This window comes from Miscanthus floridulus, chromosome 1 (assembly GCF_019320115.1).
Source record: "Miscanthus floridulus cultivar M001 chromosome 1, ASM1932011v1, whole genome shotgun sequence".
NCBI lineage: Eukaryota > Viridiplantae > Streptophyta > Magnoliopsida > Poales > Poaceae > Miscanthus > Miscanthus floridulus.
This window is the reverse complement of record NC_089580.1, coordinates 16,666,624-16,673,446: the sequence shown is the minus strand read 5'-3', so window position 1 is coordinate 16,673,446 and position 6,823 is coordinate 16,666,624. Positions and strand designations below refer to the sequence as shown.

Genomic DNA, 6,823 nt, shown 5'->3' with positions numbered 1-6,823 from the left:
ACAAGTCTAACTAGTTTAATTTTAACCAATTTATAGTCAACAGTATTAACATTTATGCCTCCAACTAAATTTACTATAAAATATATTTATAATTAATTTAATATACATATTTTGTATCATAAATTTTAATATTTTTATATAACTTTGATCAAACTTCAAATCGTTTGACTCTTTAGGGAAGGGATACAATTTATTGCATATGGACCGATGGCTTTGATGATCACTCCGCATGTACAACATTTCGGTACGCATTGGAAATTTGGAATCTCCCCCCTCTGTCCAAAAAATAGAAATCTTGTTTCCTAATACTCACAGGACTAAAGCCCATTTTTGGATTGTCTTCTTCAGTGTTATCCTAAACGCTAAACGGTAAACAGTCGGTCACCTACCGTTTAGCCTATTATTCGGGCAAAACGGGTGTTTAAACGGGAAAAACGGCCGTTTAAACGGTCAAAACAACCGATTAAACGGAAACGGTGTACCACCGTGTAGCGTTTAAACGGTGTGTAAACGGGCTAAACGGCCGTTTAGGCGAACAGTGGTCTTCTTCGAAAAGCTAAGCCCACTTTGGATCGTTTTCTCCCGGGTGAGAAGCCCATGAACGACCTATTATGGTGCCTCTGGGACTAGGCGTCTGTTTTTTTTTTTTCCTTTCGGACCCAAAGTCGAGAGTTCTTTCTCCTTGCTAATCCTAGGCGACCACCGTCCAAGCGCTGATTTCGTTGGCTCCCCTCCATCTCCGGTGGCTTTTTCGGCGCCGGAGGAGAAGGGAGCCACGATTTGATGTTTGGTGTTAATGTCTCGTACTAGTTGTTTAGATTAAAATAAGGTAGAATTAGGATCTAGTCCGGTGACATCGGATTCCATAGTTATTTCCTCCCTCCAGGCGATTCCCGGCGTCAGCAGTTGTAGAAGTATGATTACTGCTTCTCCAAGGAATCGTGTTGGGGTTTTGTACGAGCCTGTCTTGGTGGTATTTCCCCTTTCTGGGTTGCTCCTTCATCCAATGGCTCGGGTTCTCCAACGATGCTTGTGGCGTCTGATCCCGTGTCACTGGGCGATGATACGATACGGTCAACGGACTTGCTAGTGTCCGTCCAGGGCGCTAGCGTCTGGATGCTGCCACACAGAGAGAGCGAACGAGCTTATAACATGTCGGGTTCACGAGGGAACACACCATTTGCTGCGCCGGCGGTCGTTTTCCACGCGCTTACGTGCAACGTCCAATCTACTTTGAAACATCTGGATGTAACAGTTGAAACATATAAAAAGAAGACAAATAAAACATTTAAAACAAGGGTCTAAAACACTTGTGAAAACGCCTAAAAACATATGAAAACTATTGCAAACATATGCAACATCTAGATAAAACACAAACATACGTATGAAACATCGGAAAACTCTTATGCTTGCAACATGCATGTATATGCAACATCCAGATCTACTTTTGCAATATCCAGATAAAACGTTTACAACATTCGTGTGGAACAGATAAAACATTTGAAACATGCATAGCCATTACAACATGTGCAACATCTCGATCTACTTTTACAGCATCGATATACAACACTTGCAACATACATCTGAAACATTTAAAACACTTAAAACATACTATTACAACATACACTTTGAGCGTAGCATCCGCTTGTTGCTTGCACGAATGGAGGCTCGTCGCGGAGCTCAATGCCGCGGAGTGGCGCGGAGGTCACCGGTGTGGAGGTCGGCGGCGGCACGGACCTCGGCAGGGGCAGGCGAATGGAGCGCGGCCGCAACGAGAGACATGAATCCGGACGGGGGCACGCTGTGCAGGTGGGCGGCGGCGATGAGGACGGGGCCACACGGTCGAGGGCAGGGTCCGTACCGAAGCAGGGGCGCACATTGCGCTTAGCGAGCAGGCGACACGGGCGAGGCGCAAAGCGAGCCGACGACTTATGCGGGTCTGTCCGTGCAGTGGCTGAGGCAAGTATCTGGCGAGCCTTGGCGGCCACCATACCAAAAAAATATATAAAATGCTGAATATATGTAGTATATACTTTTTTTTGAACTTAAATGTAGTGTATACTTGAAATACATACACATACGTGAATACCTGATAAGTGATATGGTCATACGGAGCCAACGGAGGGAAGCTAGCTAGGCCTGATGGGCTCCGCTTGATGGGCCTCCTGGCGTCGATTACCAAAACGCACAGAGGGAAAGGGAAGCTAGACCTCGTCTGCTCGGTGCCTATCCATCCGTCTCGTGTCTCTTCCTCTTCGTATTCTAAATCTGATCGATCAACACCGTGGCCGGTGGACTGTGGACGCTGACGGCGGACGATGGCGCCGGCACGACAACTCAACGCGGTGGCCAGCGGACGGCGGCGCGAGTTCGACGCGGCCAGTTGGCCACGCAAGTCTGCAACCGCTGCAACTGCAAGTGCAACGATGGCACCAAAGAAGAGCAGATATGTGATGAAAGGTATTTTTAAATTCAGAAATTAGAATTCTAAAAACTCTATGTTTGAGTATTATTTGATTTGATAACATTGTTTGCCTTTTTGTCTTGTGATTTTTAATACAGATTTGAAGAGTATTTTTTGCCAAAGCATTTAGCACTAGCAGCTCCAACCCAGCTCGGCCTGTAGATGATGTTGCTGGACAACAAGAACAAGAGCCTTATGAGTTATGAAGATTATTAAGACCGAATTATGCAATAAGATGGCTGATGCTTGGCTTAATGACCTGATGATGTGCTACATTGAGCGAGGCTTATTCAAGGGACTTGGTCTTGCTGAAATTAAGAAAGATTTTCAAAAGAACAAAAAGAAGAATGCCATTGCCAAGGTCTACACCCAAATAAAGCTTTATTATGGGTATGTATTTGTTCCAACAGCAAGCTTTATTTAGTGAGGTATTTATGTGCCAATGTTTTATTTTTGGATTTATGTTATATTTGCTGATCACATAGTAATATACAAATTTAGATAATATTCTAGTGCGTCCTTACATAATTGATAGTTATATTATACATGTTTAAGCTTTATAAAACCACCACACCTAAGAAAATATTCCTGCCTCCGCCGCTGCGTCGGTGTCCGGACGGACGACCTATAGCATCACCGTACGGCCAATGGTCGTCAAGTTCTGCTAGCGCATTCAACGTTGAAAGCGTAGATCGCTTCTTCATTGAGATGCGAATCGGCCAAAAGTCGCAAGATGGACACGCTTCTATGGCACTAGCAGTGTTCCGTTGAGCGGTGGCTCCGATTTGTCGGTGACGAACATGGTCGGCCTTACAAAGACAATTTCTACTCTCTCGTTTCGAATTTTAAGTCATTCTAACTTTTTTCCGAGTGTCAAAGCGTATCAAGTTTGACCAAATTTATAGAGAGCATTACAAAGATTTATGACGTCAAATAGGTATACTATGAAATATAATTAATGAAGAATCTAATTATACTTATTTAATACAATAAATTTTATTATTTTATTATATGAGCATGGTCAAACTCGAGAAGTTTTGACTCTCCAAAAAAGTTAGAATGACTTATAAGTTGGGATGGAAGAAGTATTTTTCTAAATGATGTCTTTGTGAAGAATCCGATGTGCTCGTTTCATATATATCGATATACAGCCTGTTCGTTTCGGCTGAAATGATCGTGGATTATAAGCCAGAAGTACTGCTGGCTGATTTGGTGTGAGAGAAAAATACTATTGCAGCTTATAATCCACGATCGTATAAGCCGAAACGAATAGGCTGATAGTGAATAAAACCCGGTTTCTCAAAAAAAAAAAGGAGTATGTCTCTTTTTATTAAAGAGAAGTGATTGTTTCATCTATTTTTTTATTTCTTAAAGAGCCATTGCATCTCTCTTGATTCGTATGTATTTGACTGGACTTATGATCCGTACTTATACGAGTTAAAACCACACAAGTTTATGTGTCCAGCGATGGTGCAAAGTATGATTATCGATTCCAATACATATTGAAACAGATGACGTGACCATTACATAAATTAATCTAGTCACAAGTTGTTCATGGCCATGCAACAAGATGTACATTTCATTACAATGTATATACATGTTTGCTAGTTGAAATTAAAAAAAAAACAGAAGAACCCTCGGTTGCACATCATATAGGGAAGTGGGATAGAGAGACAGACACAAGGAGGATTTTATAGGAGCTGTATATCGAGTTTAAGAGCGCTATCGTCGTGCTTTTTCTATTCTCTTTTCCAAGTCAAAGAAAAGGTGTTGTCAGTTGAAGATTTATTTCAGCCATTGTTAATTAGGAACACACTTAAGTGTTAACTTATTGCATGACCTAAGGACCCTGGCGATACATTATTATTTTGAAAACGCATTAGACCACACATATTATAGAGATGAATTTACCGTTACCAACACCAACGCATATCCTAACTCCTATAAGATACATGTAGCCGAGAGATTAGATGGCGAAACACTTCAATAATGTAAATAAAAAGAAACTAAAACGAAAGAGAAAATAAAATAAAAAAGGACTCTAATTTGCAGCTGGAGTAGCCGTCCTTTGCGGCATGCGTTTCTGTTGGCTATCAAAATCGTCCCAAGGGCTTTGCTCAGTTTCATAACGTTTTCGATTTCTAAATGGTTGAGAGTAGAATCAAAGCTTAAGCCAAATCGTTATCAAAGCAAAGAAAAAAATTGCTCCATAAGCTAGTTGAAGCTAGAACCATCTTCGCACCCGTTAGGGTGAGAGGTGAACCATAGATCTTTATTAAACCAAATTCAACTAAACCAAAGAAATGGGTTGCTCCATTAGCTTAGTTAAAGGCTTCTGCTCCCTTGTTTGGTTGTACCCAGACCGGAGGAAGCGAGACCGACGCCCCCCAGCGGCCTGTCGCGGTCGGCGATTTTTTTTTATTTTTAATATTTTTTTAAACTAATTTTAAATTTAACATTGTTTTTTCTTTAAAACAAACACTTTTGGCTGCGCCTATCGCCATAGCGCGGCGTCGCGCCATGCATAGTGGCGCGGCGGATGGCTGACGTGGCGACGACCGTAAATGCTGACCGGTAATGTGGCAGGACCTATCGCGCTACCGATCTTTGCGCGGCAGTGACGTGCCACAGCGCATGGCGCGGCAGGACTAGATAAATATCGTGAGCCAGCCCGCCCGCCCGCCGCCGCGCAGTCACCCGCCACGCCCGCCCACTCCCGTAGCGCAGCGCCCGCGCCGGCCGCGCCGGCCGCGCCACGAACGCCGGCACATCACGTCCGCCCGCTCATATCAAGGTACCTCCCATTCGATTTCATATTATTATTGATTTAGGATAGTTAGTGATTTAGGATAGTTAGGGTTTTATGATTATTATTGATTTAGGATAGTTAGGTTAGTTATTTAGGATAGTTAGGGTTTTATGATTATTATTGATTTATGATAGTTAGGTTAGTGAATTTGTTTGTTTAGGTAGGTAGTTTTTACGTTTGAGGTTGTGTGTTATAGTATAGTTAAGGTTTGGTTAGGTAGTTGGGGTTTAGGTTATTGTTAGTTAGGATTTTGGGTTTAGGAATTGATTATGTATTTATTATTTAGTTTATAGTTAGTTATTTAGTTAGTGATTTAGGATATAGATACTAGTTTTCAAGTATCGGTACTTAATAGTGTGTGATACGTCGATTTGGATGACTTGATGAAGTTTCGTCAAATGCTTATATTCCTAGTGAAGTTGTTTAATATGTCTGTTAATGTTACTTTGAATATATACATGTGCTTTCATATTGTGTTCGTATTGCATAACAAGTAGTTCAAATTTTGCAATGCTACATAATGTTAATTTAAATATTGTAATTTTGAATAATCTAACCCTTTGTTTATCAATTTGTAACAGGATGATCTCTCCCATGCAGCACCCGTTGTATCTCATTCTTGAGGTGGAGTACGACGACCAGCACCGAGCACACATCTTGAGTGACACCGATGCACAGGTGGCCTTGCCTGCTTTGAGGCCCTGCACGCACACGAGGGCGCACCAATGGGACGAGCGTTACACGCCGTATATACAGCGTGCCGGCTTTCTCGAGCTTGTCCATATTGTCAACTACAGTCTTCCAACCCTTGACCCAGCACTACTTACCGTAGGTGTAGACATGTGTGAGTGCCTTCTTTGTATATAAACATCCTTATAATAAATTTGAGTCAACCAATAGTCGTTCTATTCTTATAATAGATGGAGGCCTGAGACCCCCATGTTCCACCTGACCTTGACCATGTAGGACGTGACGGCTATCTTTGGCCTTCGGTTGGGAGGACTTCCAGTGACGGGTATAGTTGACAACGATCACTGGAGGGAGCTGGTGGCTTAGTTCATTGGCTTTCTTCCACCGGACGACAAGGTTTCAAAGAAAAATAACTGAGCAATTCAAGCCTATTTAATATTTGCATTGCTTTCCTGCAACCATTGGGTCTCATTTTCTTTGGTGAATTTCAGAAAAATTTCCGTAGTTTTGTCGTCCTGGATCACAGAGCGCTTTGATTACTTAGACCCACAGGCTGAGGAGGCTCAGATCGATAGGTTCGCTAGAGTGTGGCTCTAACACTTCCTTGGTGCTTTCCTCTTCACAGACGCCTCGGGCAACACCATTAGCTGTATCTTTCTTGACATACTACGCCAGCCATGGAAGAACATAGCGGCGTATAGCTGGGCAGCGCAGTCCTAGCATGGACGTATCGACAGTTGTGCGTTGCCTGCCATCGCACCTCAGGGTATGCAAACCTTGGGGGTTGCTCCTACCTACTCCATGTTTGGTGTTGAGAACAATGGCCCGTTGGGAGACCCTTAATACTGGTTTACCGGTAA

General features: G+C 42.7%; 1 long non-coding RNA gene across 1 annotated transcript; it reads left to right on the top strand.

The window, feature by feature from the left end:
* Positions 1 to 2,294: 2,294 nt before the first annotated feature.
* On the top strand, positions 2,295 to 2,969 carry LOC136474360 (uncharacterized). The gene is made up of 2 exons (XR_010762908.1): positions 2,295 to 2,460; positions 2,563 to 2,969. It is a non-coding gene; the product is annotated as an uncharacterized lncRNA (long non-coding RNA).
* The last annotated feature ends 3,854 nt before the right edge of the window (positions 2,970 to 6,823 follow it).